Source organism: Montipora capricornis, chromosome 13, assembly GCF_036669925.1.
Source record: "Montipora capricornis isolate CH-2021 chromosome 13, ASM3666992v2, whole genome shotgun sequence".
Classification (NCBI taxonomy): Eukaryota; Metazoa; Cnidaria; class Anthozoa; order Scleractinia; family Acroporidae; genus Montipora; species Montipora capricornis.
In genome coordinates, this window is record NC_090895.1 from 45,295,394 (window position 1) to 45,310,393 (window position 15,000).

A 15,000-nucleotide genomic window follows, 5' to 3' on the forward strand; every position below is an offset into this window, starting at 1 on the left:
GCGTCAAGCAGCAGCCTTCCAGAAGCGTTTCTCGTTTGCCGTTTCACGTGCACGCAACGCTAAATCACAGTATTAACTGAAGTTCCACAAAATATCGTTAATTCTAAGAGTTCGTTCCTTTTTGGAGGAAGTTGAACATTTTTCTTTTAAACCACTTACTTACTTAAAAAGTATATAAAAACTAAAGCTGTATTTGTGAAAGATTTTTCTACCTAGTGAGAAATTAATAATGCCTAAAAATGCTCGGAATTACAAGATCTCACCGGCGAGGGTTCTCTTGTCTCCTTGGTACATAGACCTAACTAAATCGCTATAAATACGATTGATTGAAACAAAATAACATCTTATAACTATTCAAGTTTCTTTCGTAGTGAATTTTTCTTCAATATGTTTAAAAAGGAATCACAATAATGTTAATTTTATTTAAGACTGTTGAATTGCTAGATTATACGTTTACGTTTAGCCGATAAATTAGCCCCAAGATTTTTACTTAATTTACACCTATTTCTCGGACGAGATTTCCGTCTTAGAGCTAATAGTATTTGACAATTTGAACTCGTATTCAACACGAATAAAAATAGGTTGACTTTTAACGGCCGAAGTAACCCATCCTTTTTATTATTCAATACTAATGTTTGTTTTCACATGAACATGGGCGGAAATGATAAAATGGAAAACGGAACAAAATCGCTGGATGGGCAGAAAAAACGTTACCAGTTACTTGCCACCTCTTTACCAATTTATCCCTCTAAGTTACAGACATTTCAATGTCTCTCCGTTATGTACGCCATATGATGCACGATCAATTTCAGACTAACAAAAATGACAGAAAAAAAAATTATTGTTACAACATAAAATAAGAACAGATGCCAAACTTGTCTGATGATGCAAGTTAAGTTTGTGAGGGCATTATACTCAGCGTTGTCATTTTTCTTCGCCCTTTCAGGACTCGACAAATACCGCTCACAACTCAGTTGCAAAACATCTGCATTAATTCCAAGGTGAACCATATGACCAAATGAAATCGGAGGTTTTTGTCTGCTTCAAGAAACAGAGGATCTATGACTTATCTTTTTTCTACAGGTATTTCGAGTCTGCTCTTTCTTTTACTTAACGTATGACAGCGCAAAAGAGATCTGTGTTCCTTTGAGCAATAATAAAACCTGCTGGTCTTGTCTATATCGGTTCACTGTCAAAACAATCGCCCCAAGGGCAACACATAGCCCAGTGATGAGATCCGACACCCATTTCATCTTTCTTTCCATCCTCAAGTGGAAAGTACAACACACCAGTAAGTTCTCACAAGTCTTTGCAAAGATTCTAAGGAACAAATTCTGTTTGCTTCGTTGTCGCTTTAGTGACTAGCTTCAAATAAGAAGATGAACGACTGAGACGTAAAATACGTCTGAATTGAACCCATCGCATCAGAAATCCATGGTGATAGGCCATAAGTGTGTCAACGTGACACAGTCATTCAGTGAGTTTGATTTCTTTCACATAACAAGCGACGACACACTACTGGATGCTGTCACCGTGGTGAAAATCTAGGATAAATGGAAAAAAGTAACCATCAAATGATGCCGGTGTTGAGACTCCTATTGAACTAATTGCAACAGCCATTACGCCACACTTTTATCTTCGACCAAAATGCGATAATTTAATTAACAATTATTGGATGAGGTTGAGCATGATAGCGATAATTAGGGACTTTTAAGTCCCTTGCTTTAAAAAGCAAATCGCTACAGCTGGAGCTGATACGGCTGCCGGAAGTAAATTTCCCCGAAAATGAGACACTGCGCATGTACGTCGGTTGCATCCAGCCGTAGCGTGAAATTTGACTACGTGAGTCGGGATATTTTGCGGTAGTGGCTGCTATGTAGGGTTTATTTCGCTTCTCTGCAGACCCTTTTCAACGGATATCTCGGCATTTTAAGAATTCCACTGGATACTATATCCTTTAAAGTTGATGTAAGTCAAAGATTGTGTCAAGATTGCCTCTCATAAGCTTCAGTGTAAATCCGTATCATGAATTTACGATAAGTTTTGGTAAAGGTGTTGGAATGGCGAAGTGAGTCAAGTGAAATAATCGTGTTTAGCATGAGGTTGTTTTTCTTCGGTTAAGTTTGCTTTGAGGATTTAGTGAAGATGTTTTATATCTGGATACTATACGATGCTATTTTGATTCTTTGAGTATTGACATATTTGTGTTCTTCACTGGATATTCTTTGAGATATTTGTCTCTGAAATTATACACTTCATCCATCAAATTGTTAATTCTACAAAGTGTATGGCATTCGCTTGTTCTCAGAAATAATCTGTTTGTCCTAACAAGGCGTTCAACGGCCACCGTTCTTTGGGCGAAGCCATTTGGCTGTGAGAAACTAAATAAAAGAGATATGAAACTCCTTAGCCCATGTTTCTTTGTATTTTGCTTTGCTAAACTTAAAGTTTAGTAGACCACCGAGACGTACTCTCCCCAGACCTTTTCAGTCACGGCAGAAGTAGTAGCACTAGCCGTAGTGATTTGCTTAAACTCCCTATTATCAAGGCCAAAGTTTGTGTTATCTGCCGAAGCCGAAGGTTAAGGCAGATAACACAAACTGAGAACTTGATAATTATCGCTGTCATGCGAAAACCGAATCCAATAATTGTTTTATTATGCATATTCCTGAACTGAGCTCCGCCATGACAAACTGATCAAACTGCTGGTTAGTGTGTTACGTGAGGTCACTTCTGCATGTATAAAACTTTTGTCTGAAGGTATGACGTCAATTCTACATGTATAATAAGCACTTAATGACTGGCCCCAAGGGAAACAGTGAGTTTTGTTTCCAGTGAGGCCAGTCATTAAGTGTTTTGTTGTACCTCCCAACTCAAACTAGAACAATACACGGATTTCTACACGGAATTTGCCGCGGTTTCAAAGGTGCACGACCTGACCACGTGCGAGTCGAAAGTTCAAGTCGTTGTTTCCTTAGGGGATTAGTGAGTTTTGTTTGCCCTAGGGAGTTGGTGAGTTTTGACCCATGGCACGTGACACATTCTCCTCCAATCGGAAAACGTATTTGAGTTCGGAGGTATAACAAAATCTATTGTCTGCAGGAGAGCAAGCAAGAATTAGCTGCGTGCTTACAACCAATCAAAATCGAGCTGGTGACACCGTATAATAATACAAATTAACAAACACGTGTTCTGCATTTATAGAGGGAATTGATACCTCTCATATAAGCACATACTAAGTGTCACAACAGGCGAAGTACTTGTTTATCTTTAAACATAAGAACATTCTAATTCGCCAGTTTGGGTAAATGCACTGCATCCACGTTAGGATACTTGGAGGTGACAATGACTAAAGTGCCGAGCTCGACAATTTGCTGACCTAATCAAGTCAGCCGCGACTACGTCAAAATTATCGAAATGGAAATCTATTGGCTTTGGTCGTTCAAAAGGTGAATGGCACTATGAACAAATGTATAGAATCACAACCAGCGGATGATCAATTGAATTATACTGTAGATACGATCAGCGTTATCCACCCTTCGAATAAAGCAGGGCTGGTACTACAGTTCTTGTGAAGAATATACAAAGACCTCTTACTAACCTGGTTTTTCGGTCCGTACTGTAAAATAAAGGACCGAGTTTTTTCCCGTTGATTTATAGCCCGCGTGCTCCGCGCTTGGGTCATAAATCCACGATAAAAAAAGAAAAAAAAAAGGAGGATCCGTAATTTTACAGTACGGACCGAGAAAACGAGGTTAGTAAGATGTTCATTATGTCTCTGTGGTAATCAGCCGCGCTGTAAAAGATAATAGTTGAAGTCAAGCGGAAGGTTCAACTCCCAAAAAGACTGCCCTGTCAAAATCCGAAACAAGAAATCTTCTTGGCTTTTTGAAATAGCTACTTGCAAGATTCATTCAAGTTAATGTAACATAAACGACATTCTTTCATCAAGACGTGCATGAACGGAAAAGTTCAAATTGTTTGCATTGGTAATCCAAAAAGGTTACTGTCAGGGTCTTACTTCATCTCCAATGTACTTGGCAAGCCGTGTTTTCAGCTGAACGTATTTCTCTTTCATATCTTACTGGTACATTCTTTGATCCTCTTTTATCAACTGATCGTTTATTTCCAAGGCCTTTCCACAGCAAGCGATGAATTCCCTGATATAACGATCAAGTTAAACAATTATTATAGTAGATATGAATGACATTCCCTTATACGCATAGGACGTTGACATGACAACAGTTGGACGGGACTGATTCAAAGGCTCAGGTAAGTTAAAATGTTAACATATGTCTCGATACAATCCTTGCACAGAGAATTGCCAGTGTAAAATATCATCGGCTTCACTAAGGTTTGAGTCTAGATTACGTCTTGCGAGTATCTTACATATAAGCCATTTAATTAAAATTATTTTCATCATCAATTCCTCAAAAGCAAACAAAAATGATATAATGATCCCAATCGCGATCCTTTAACCCTGAAAACTGTTATGCTGCTGTTTCGCACAGTTTAGGCTGAAAAAGAAATCTTACACACCGGTAAACCTGCTGGAGTTTTTCTATGTGTTTATGTGGATGCGATGCCAGCACAGATTTGTCGAGGAACCCCTGTGCATACGCCAGCGGACCAGCATTCACCTGAGGAATTACAAAACAAAACAAAACTTACTCAAAAGGACACATACGGCACTGTATCAAAGACCAGCTCATGAATATGAGAGGGGACTGAGGCTAGTACTATCCAAAAGTGTGCATGTGTGTTGTACTGTAAGGTAAATGTCCAATGCTTTTAGCGGTGCAATACGGTCTCAGCTCTTTTCGTTTGAAAATTGATTTTAAAATGCAATATTAAAACAATTTAATAATGGACATGAAGCTCGTCACCATTCCAAAATAACCACAACCGAAAACTCTCACATTATCACCTGGTTATACACCGATAATACAAATTTAGCCGAAGCTTTTGTCATCGAGTCGTCTAGATCTTCTCGAAATCGATGACCAATCGCCTGCCCTCCAGTACAAAATCACCCGCCCCTCCCCCCCCCCCCCCCCCTCTGAATACATGAGGCAACACTCGTGTACCTGCACACTCACACTGCCTTGTAAAACAAGCTGAAGTTTCTTCATGTCTGGAGGATTCTGTATGATAACATTATTTAGCTCCTTAACTTTATTTTGCATCTCATCTGAAGGAAATAAATCACACGAATGGCACATTAAAATTACAATTACTATGCATCAACGTAAAGAAAAACCAATAAGAAAGAAGGATTCGGAAGTTCAAATGAGTTTCGATAAACTGCTTGGTCTTTTAGTTGCAGTCAATCATATTTGCGGCGAGAGGGGCTCTGAAATCGACAAAGTGTATCGAAATGCGCCAATTATAACGCACAATTTGACCTCCTAACCCGTCCTGCTACAGTGGTTAGAGAATTTAAGCAAAGACGACGAAAAGCAAGAATGTGATTGGTTCAAAAGGAAAAATAATCGTGCTGCACGTGCCGCAAGCGTTTCACTGCATTTTTGCCGTAGTCCACAAAACAACGTGAAATCACCAAATTTTAGGTTTTGACGACAACATGAGCATACAGCAATGAACCGTTCCTTTTCTACTTTTACTTTTAAACGGTTCGAACCTATCTAGTTACTTACAGGATAGTTCGCCCGTACTGCAGATGGGATTAACCGTAGTTTTTCGGCTGTAAGGCGCAGCATTTTTTCTCAAAGAAATTGCTCGTTGGCCCCAAATATGATCTAAACTCAAGGTGCGTCTTATAGCCGAGTATCTTTTTGCGACAAAACTCCTTAGGTTCCTTGTCGCCATCTTGTACGTTAAACTCGTCCCAGTCTTCCCCTTACTGCGATTCCAAAATGGCGGCCTGACGCCATCAATGTTCGTGATGATGGCCCTCAGTTCTTAGCGTTGTACAACCAAAACACCCGCAAGAAAGTACTAATAACAGCAGGTTATTTCAGAACAGCAGCTTTGTCTCTAAATTCTAGTTGAATTTCCTTCTGCCATTGTTCTTGATCTGCGATATCACTTGCGATAGCGCTAAGTTATATTTTGTAAGGTCAACTTTACTTTAGCCTCAATTTGATTCATGGCATTCAAGGAATGGTGTTGAGACTTAGAATGCATATTAAAACTTCGGCATTGCATGGTGACATTTTTCATAGATTTGGTCTTTTCAAGTCGCAGATGTGAAAAGAACGGTAAACTCAAGCAAACCATTGTTAAACAAATTATATGCTAGTGTTTTAGTCATGTTTTTTGAGGTCACTATACTATCGCTAGTTGCATGCGTCTGGTTTGCGTTCATTTGACTGTCCTAAAACGTGTGCGTCTTCTTCGATAAGCCAAAGAAAGGACGATATACTTCAAATTGTGTACACTCTTGACTGGCTGAATTTACTTTAGTTTCGCTTTGGTTAGGACAATGAATTGAACTCGTTCCTTAAAACTAAGGCAACACGAACTAACCTCAACTGGTGTCAGTTCGTATTGCTCCTCTTGGACCACAAGAATTCGCGTCTTTATGTAAGGAAACGTGTTGGATGCTAGAAGAGAACGTGCAAAACAAAAATCAACATTAATTAACACTTCGCTTGGTGTATCAGTGACTAGTAATTTACCGGGTTCTTTTCTGGAAACCCCGGTTTCCCTCCCTCATTATAATCGATTCACAGCTAATGTGCTCCGACATCAAACATGGACCGTACAGCGGCTGTCAGAGGTGCCTATTGGGTTAGTTTAAAAATACCATAATACTCGTTTGTTTGCCCTCCAAACGTTTGCATAAGCATAAGCATAAGCATAAGCAAAAGCAGAGAAAATAAAGAAAATGTATATGCAAACTTTTGGAAGGCAAAAACAAAGCGTATTATGGTATTTTTAATTATAGTGGCCTATGTACGCTTTCGTCCCGATGTAGTGAGCTGTACTCTTCGCAATTCACTCAAAAAGACTGCATGAAAGATGGGCGATAAACACAGCCATCTATTCTATTCTAAATATATCGTACTGTTGCAGCATTACTAGTTTATTCCACACCCTTTTTGACCGCCCATTCCGTCATTTTAAACTCTTTTGCCCTTTCTAAGCAACCCAATTCACCGCCTCCTCCCCCCAGACAACAGAGATCTTTAGATCGGAGGAGGAGGAGGACTACGAGTACGAGTTTTCCGTTCTGAGCACGCGCACTTCGAAACATGTCGGCCTCCAAACCTTATGCGCATGCTCAGTACGGAACACTCGTACTTGTAGTTGTCCTCGTCATCTGATCTTAAGGTCCCTATTGCTGAGTCGTAATTCCTGTGATCTTTGACTCCCAAACGGGCAACACAGAATGGGGAGGGGGGTATTTTTGCAAATGTATAGCGTGGTACAGATAGTCCTGTTATTCTATATCTAAAAACTGCTGTATAGACACAATGTGTCAACACATTCTCAGCAAGAAAGCGTCTTTCTGCGCATGCTCAAAAGGCTAAATCAACTTACTTGTCAGGATAGTTTTCCTCTTGCATTGTTCTGTTAGGCTGCCATGCGCTTTGCCACCGCAGGTAAATGGCGTTTCATAGATAAATCGCCTGATGTTGTTGTTACGCTCAAACAAAGTGGGTCTGAGCTCCAACTCCTCATCGTCGAAATACGGTTGCACGTAGGTTATCTGTAAATTTCAACAAATGCAATACAGGGACGGCGAGGTCATATGGGGGTCCTATGAACTCACACGGGGCGAATTATTACACAAGAAAAACTATCAACAAAGAGTAATCAATATTCATTAATATGCTCTTTCTTTTTGTCATGGTTGCACTCGCACAAAAATGTAAGGTAACTAATCCGTTCACCTCCTCCGGGATATAAATCGAACTCACAAGTGGCCAAATGGCTCGTAGCTACTCGGGCCACAAATAAACTATATGCTCTCCAAACGTCATTTGACTGTCCTGTTAGCTACCCTTAGTCAGTTGGACAAACATAGAAGCTACGACTCTAGATTTACCTTCATGTTTCACGGCTAATACAAAAAGCTCTTAACTTCAAACGCTCTTATAACGTTAACAGTCCATAAAATACACCAACAAAGCCGACGAAACTAAGAACAAAGTCAAAGCTTAGATCGCTTCGTAGGAAGAACGCTAACATAGCGAAACTGAAATGTGGCCAACGTCTTTAAGTAGGAGGAACTGCGTCAAAAACGACGAAACAATACAGGAGCGTGAGAAATGCTTTAATTTTGGACTTAAGCTTGATTACGCAAGTGAAAAGAATTCAAACGGTAGGATAGTGTACTCAAGTTATCAAAATATACCTGAATGTAGCCAATCTTTGAATCCAACGTTTCTGCATGCACCTGAAAAAGGAATCATTTTTACGTTAGGTTTTCAGGCCTCTAGGCTTCCATTCGTCCACTGCTTCCAAAGAAAGACACCATTCATTCACCTTTGCAGACTCCATGATGAGTTTGATGTTATCTCTGCCGTGTTTTCTGCAGTAAATTTGTTCCAGTCTATGTGAAATCTCTGCAAGACCCGTGATCTTCGGCTCCTTGTAGATAAATTCCTTCCCGTCATCATCACCAAACATCTGAAAGACAAAGAAATTGGTCAAGAGGCCATGCAAGCCAACGTCGTTTTTAGGGACCGAGTTATTTTTAGATTTATTTTTTCGCGAAACAAGACCCTTCCAAATAATAAGAATTTATTACCCATGGGATAGAGAATGGTTTCTCGTGCAAGCCACATCTCATTTAAATAACTTGTCTAAAAATAGCTTGTTCTACATGGACCCCAGTATTGGCCCCAGTATTCTTGGGTTTCACTCACGTGATCAACAGGCATGTTTTTCAACGAAAACAAAGAAGACGTAACGAGATGCTTCCGTAAAGCATACACTGGGTTGCCTGTGGTATGTGTTACAGAAAATCAGAAGGCACTGAATTGTGTGGTATTGACCTACAGCATTCCAGTCTCTGAAGAATAACAAATAAAAGAGAAGCGAGAAACATTGGCTTCTGGGCTGACGTGTTGATAATTTTCAAGTTCCCTCACAACTTCTTTTCACCACAAGTTTAAGCGTGCCCTCTGAGCATCTGACAGCTTTGTAAAGTTCCCTGGGGCCCGTTTCTCAAAAGTCCCGAAACTTTACGGGGCGTTTTCGGGTGTCACAATTCCCTTTGTATCTGAAGAACGGAGAGGATTTAATTCATCAAACTTCACAGCTATTTTCTTTTTGTTGCCTTGAAAACATATTAAAAGATCGGCTTCCTAAAACAAGCGGTTGGTAATTTCACAAATGGCTTTTCGGGCCCGAAAAGTTTTCGGGACTTTCGAGAAACGAGCCCCTGAAGTTAATTCCCCTCTTCGGCGGGGTTAGTATCTGGATGCGGACTAAGCAAAGAACTGATTGATGAGTAGCATGATCACGGTACCCATTTCTGTAACATACCTAAAAATTGTGAAATTGTGTTTATTGGGGTGAAAATCACTTATTTTGGCTTATTTCACACCCAGACTTACGTATCTTTCTAATTGTTCAGAAAATATTAATGTTTGGTCCGTTAAAACTGAATTTTTGATTTACCCATGACCCCTTGCAGGCGTGGTCTTTCATACAGATAGTCAATTTTGAGGCAAATAAAAAGTAAAAACAGAAAGCTTTCACTACATGGAGGATAGCATCCCCTCATTTAGTTCTATCGACACCCTAAACGCTGGCTTTCTGCTCCACTTTTTTGCTCACTTCACAATTTGAGGTCAGAGCAGATGTCTCTCTCAATTTCCTGAAAATTGCCCCTGAAAAGACATTGTGGACTTCCCAATAATATCCATAGAGGAAAGGTTACCAAGCCTTGTGAAGCACACGGAAATCATGGCTTCTTTGCGAAGTAGATTTGTGATGTCCACTGGCACTCAAGACTTGGTTCAATATGGCCCGGCATGTTAAAAAAAACGTAGCGACTCAGTCAAAGGCTAATATTTTCGCGACCCTGAAAGCTACGATGACGAAACTGTGGAAATAGCTAGTGGAACTTGTGAGCATTCAGAAAATGCTTGGTTGGAACCCACTTACGCCTTGGTTGGAGCAGGAGCAACATTGAAAGAAGTGGTCTCGAAAAATATTATTGCGTAATTGCGGAACAGAAAAAGCGTAGCGACTGTTTTGAGGAGTGATTTCTCCATTCGTAGTGGATCCCTCAAACCATTTTTTTTGTATGTTAAAGCACAAGGTATGAGCATTTAGTTGAGATGGTTTTGAACCCACAGATATCAATTGAAGACTTGTTTCAAACAATAACCACGTGAGAACCAGGAATCCAAAACACAGAGTTACAGTAAGGAAACTAAAGAACTTTGAATCTTTTAAATGTGTTTTAATAAACTTGAACTGTTTTAATTTGGCTCATATGTAGTATTTACTGCGTGTTATCACTGGTTATTGTCCGTTAATCCACATAATTGTTCTCTCTTATGAAAAATGGTTTTGAAGACTTTCAATTTTAAAATTGTGTTACGCGTTACACTCAAAATTTTCCTATTTTTCTATCCTTTTCCTTTGTTTTCTCAAGAAAAGAAAGTCGCTTACCCTTTTTACACCCTGTATGCTAATCAACAAGGATAACCTTAGCATTCAGCAAAAATATAGCTTCATTGAAGACGTTAAACTGAATAAATCAGGAAATGTTTCTGAGTCACCCCCAAGTGGGTACGGTGATTGTGCTACACATCATTTTGTTAGCTTGCTTTATGCGAAACAAATATTGATGCAAAAGTAAATAAATAGTGATACAAAGTTTTTGGGAAGAGCAGAAGGAAGTTTTCTGGACGGTCGATCGAGAATAAAATATTTTGCCATCAGCAACAACATTTATGACATGAAAACAACATTAATTTTTAACCCCGAATATAAAGCTACGATCAGCGACAAACATTCTGGGAGATTTTTGCTATTGTACTTTTGGCTGCATAAGTAAAAGCGCAAAATCGAAAGTGATATCGGATTCAGTGGCCGTCGTGATGAAGTTACCGCGGTGTGTTTACTCGCGAAACAGTGAAGCATCTGTGTCAAATCATCATTTGACACAGATACCGGGTTTTTGTTTTTGTTAGTTTTCTTTTTCTTTCAAGTGTTATAACGTTTGACAACAAATGTGCGAATTCAACACAAAGATCACAATCGCCCAACTCTTCAGGTTGACAGTCAAAACTTTACTCTCCAAGACGAGATTATTTATCGCCAGGTAATTCCATCGTTTCGGGGATAGCAGCTACTTTATTATTCATCAGTGTCACATTTTTTTTGCCGATTTTGGGGGTCATTTTGTTGAAACTCAAGCAAGCTTCCAACAGACCTGTTTATTTTCGTTACACTATACCACAAGAATGCTCCCGTATCACATTTCAACACACGTATGCAAATTTGTTAAGCTCGAAAATTACACAACATGATATTAAAGTTCAAAAAGGCTGGAAATATCTCCGCAAAATCCTTTTCCAGCGAAAAATTAATCGAAACAAACAACATATTTACTATCAGAGGCAAAAATACCTTCCTATTTCAATTGCGTGCGTGCAAACAAGAGATGCAATTAAATACATTTTTGACAGTTCACATCAAACCCTTTTCGACTCGGAACGCTGACCGTAAATAATGAAGCACAAAAGCGACAACAACTTTCATTCAAATAATTCTTCACTGTCACATTTCCAAATATTTTACACCTTTGCAGACTAGAGTACAAAATACCGGTAAATGTAAATTGTCAGACAACTAAGATGCGACTTGAGTAAACACTGTGATGCATTCTTGTAGGCGTTCGATTCCTTCAATGTTAATATGTTAAATCATAGTAACTATGGTTAAATCCATAAAAAAATTGCTATTTGATTTCCGTGTTTTATATAATACCAAGTTAGTAAAATATTAGAAACAAAGCTCACTTGATATCCAAAGGCGAAAAATGAAATTGTTGTCGAAGACCATTACTCGTCTCTTAAAATCCAGATATTTATTTTTCAGCGCTGTCTTGCTCATCCAATTGACGATCCATTCTTGAGCTCAATGAGGGTATATTTTGTTTAAAGATCCACTAAAACGCCATTCACGTCAATGACTTATTAGTGAAATTTCCAATTGTTATACCGGAAGACTGTGCAGAGTTGAGAACAGGTAAATACAAAGCTGACAAATAGCGAGACAACTGAGATAACAGATCCACTACATGGATTCCTCCTCTGTCTTTGTTGAACCCATACTGAGTTACCAGAGAACTGTTCATTTGGTTTCAGTGTTGTACAAAACACCACACTTGGCAAAATTTTAGGAAGACAGCTCACTTTGATTATGGCTCGACGGGCAACAGATTGGTGTCGAAGTCCATTACTCGTCGCTTTTAACATTCGACCGCCTGTCTTGTTCAGTATCCAATTCGCTTGCCATTATTGACCTTCATAAGGGTACATTTTGTTCAAAGATCCACTAAAACGCTATTCGCGTTACACGACTTTCGACGCCATTGCCGGTTAAGTTAATCGTTCTACTGTGTCTACCAGAGAAATCTACGCATTTCCCACTACCCTCTCCATCCTAAGAAAATAAGCGCAGAAGGCTCTATGCACTAAGACACCACTTAGCAGGGGAGTGACAGGCAAGACTTTTACCGACTCGGAAAAAAAGAAACTAGATGCTTCTGTGAAGCATACACTGGCTTGCCTGTGGTACGTGCTACAGAAAATCAGAAGGCACTGAATTGTGTGGTATTGAAATACAGCATTCCAGTCTCTGAAGAATAACAAATAAAAGACAAGCGAGAAACATTGGCTTCTGGGCTGACATGTTGATAATTTTCAAGTTCCCTCACAACTTCTTTTCACCACAAGTGTGCCCTATGAGCATCCGAAAATTTTGTAATACTAAACTTCACTGAAGTCAAGCCCTGTTTCGCGGGGTTAGTGTTGGGATGGGAGACCAAAACAATAAACCGCTCATGGAAAACAGAAACATCTGACCGAAAATACTATTAACGCTAACAAATGCGAACTCAGCAAGGTAAAGATTCTGTTAGCTTGCTTTATGCAAAACAAATATTGATGAAAAAGCAAATAAATATTGATACACAGTTTTCAGAAAGAGCAGAAGGTAGTTTCCCGGACGGTCGATCGAGAATAAAATATTTACGACATGAAAACAACATTAATTTTGAACCGTGAATATAGAATATAAAAAGTTACGATCAGCGACAAACATTTTGGGAGATTTTTGCTACGTTCAAGTAAATTGCAAAATCGAAAGTGACATGACCGGAATTCAGCGGGCGTCGTGATTAAGTTACCGCGGCATGTTTACTCGCCAAACAGTGAAGCATCTGTGTCAAATGATGGCAAGATACCGGGTTTTTGTAAGTTTCTTTTTCTGTCAAGTGTTATAAAGTTTGACAATGAAATGAGCGAAGTCAAAAATTTACTCTCCAAGACGCGTACGACGTTATTTATCACCAGGTAATTCCATCATTTTGGAAATAGCAGCTGCTTTATTATTCATCTGCGTCACAAGTTTTCACTGATTTTGGGCCTCATTTTGTTGAAACTCAAGCACGCTTCCAACAGGCCTGTGAACCCTTCCTGCTTACAGAGCAATACTAAAAAACTTCTCCCATATCACATTTGAACCTTAAGCTCGAAAATTCAATACACAACATGATATTATAATTCACAAAGGCAGAAAATACCACAGAATCCTTTTCCAGCGAAAATTTTATTGAAACAAACAACATATTTGCTCTTAGAGGCGAAAACCTCTTCCTATTTCTTGCGTGCGTGAAGACAAGAAACTCAATTGTGTCAAATTACCATGTACTTCAGGTAAATACTGCTCACTTTGATTTCGTCTCGACGGGCGATAGATTGTTGTCGAAGTCCAGTACTCGTCGCTTTTGAGATTCATGCCTAGTTTATCCAACTGACTTTCCATTATTGAGCTCCATAAGGGTATATTTTGTTTAAGGATCCACTAAAACGCCATTCGCGTTGCATGACTTTCGACGCCATTGCAGGCTAAGTTGATGATTCTACTGTGTCCACCAGAGAAATCTACGCAGTTCCACTACCCTCTCGATCCTAAGAAAATACGCACAAAAGGCTCTATACACAAAGGCAACACTTACCAGGGGAGTGACAGGCAAGACTTTTACCGACACGGAAAAAAAAAAAAACAAACAAACAAACTAAACGCAGACCTCGACTGGGTTTGCCCATAGGCAACCCAGTAAAAAAAGAAAACGAAAAATAAAAAAAAACGACGAAATGAAAGACAGATTCCGACTGGGTTTGCAATAGCAACCCAGTAACAATAGCTTTCAATTCCCGGAGGATTGGATCGGGACACCAACATGGCCGCCATTGTATTGTTTGGGGACACCAACATGGCGGCCGTGACGTCATGTAAATCCAAGAATTGGCCCCTGGTTATGGGCTGCTGAATTGGTCGAAATAACGTTACTGAGCTGATGCTAGTGACGATTAAGACAAGAAAAAAAAAAAACAAACAAGCAAAACAAACTTAGTCGAGCCATTGAAATTTCGTTGAAAGTTCAAGCCTGACCTGGAGTAACGTGTCACTGGACCTTAAAGGTAGTCATGCTATGTATTCAGATTTGGCGTTAATCGCGGTCCCGCAAATTAGGCTTAAAGACCGAGACACTAGTAGACAAGTCGCTCCGTGAGTACTACTTGCAAACTAAGCCGCTGCGACACGGCGCCTGTTCGTTTCACATGCAGTGATCTTGAATGAGGGGGAATGTGAACTAGTTTTCTTATTCAATATAGCAGACCATATGACGCTCTCTTATTGGTTCATTTATATTCTGTCGCAGCGACTTGATGCCGGAAGTGCACACGCTGCGACAACGCTGCATGCGCTAATTTTGTCGCTGCGATCAGTCGCACTAATTCAAACTGGTTTGAATTCGTGCAACTGATCGCACCGGCAAAA

General features: G+C 39.6%; 1 pseudogene; it reads right to left on the reverse strand.

Annotated features, from left to right (window-relative positions):
* Window positions 1-386: 386 nt before the first annotated feature.
* LOC138030891 (dedicator of cytokinesis protein 11-like) overlaps window positions 387-15,000 on the reverse strand; it is a 72,564-nt pseudogene continuing 57,950 nt past the window's right edge.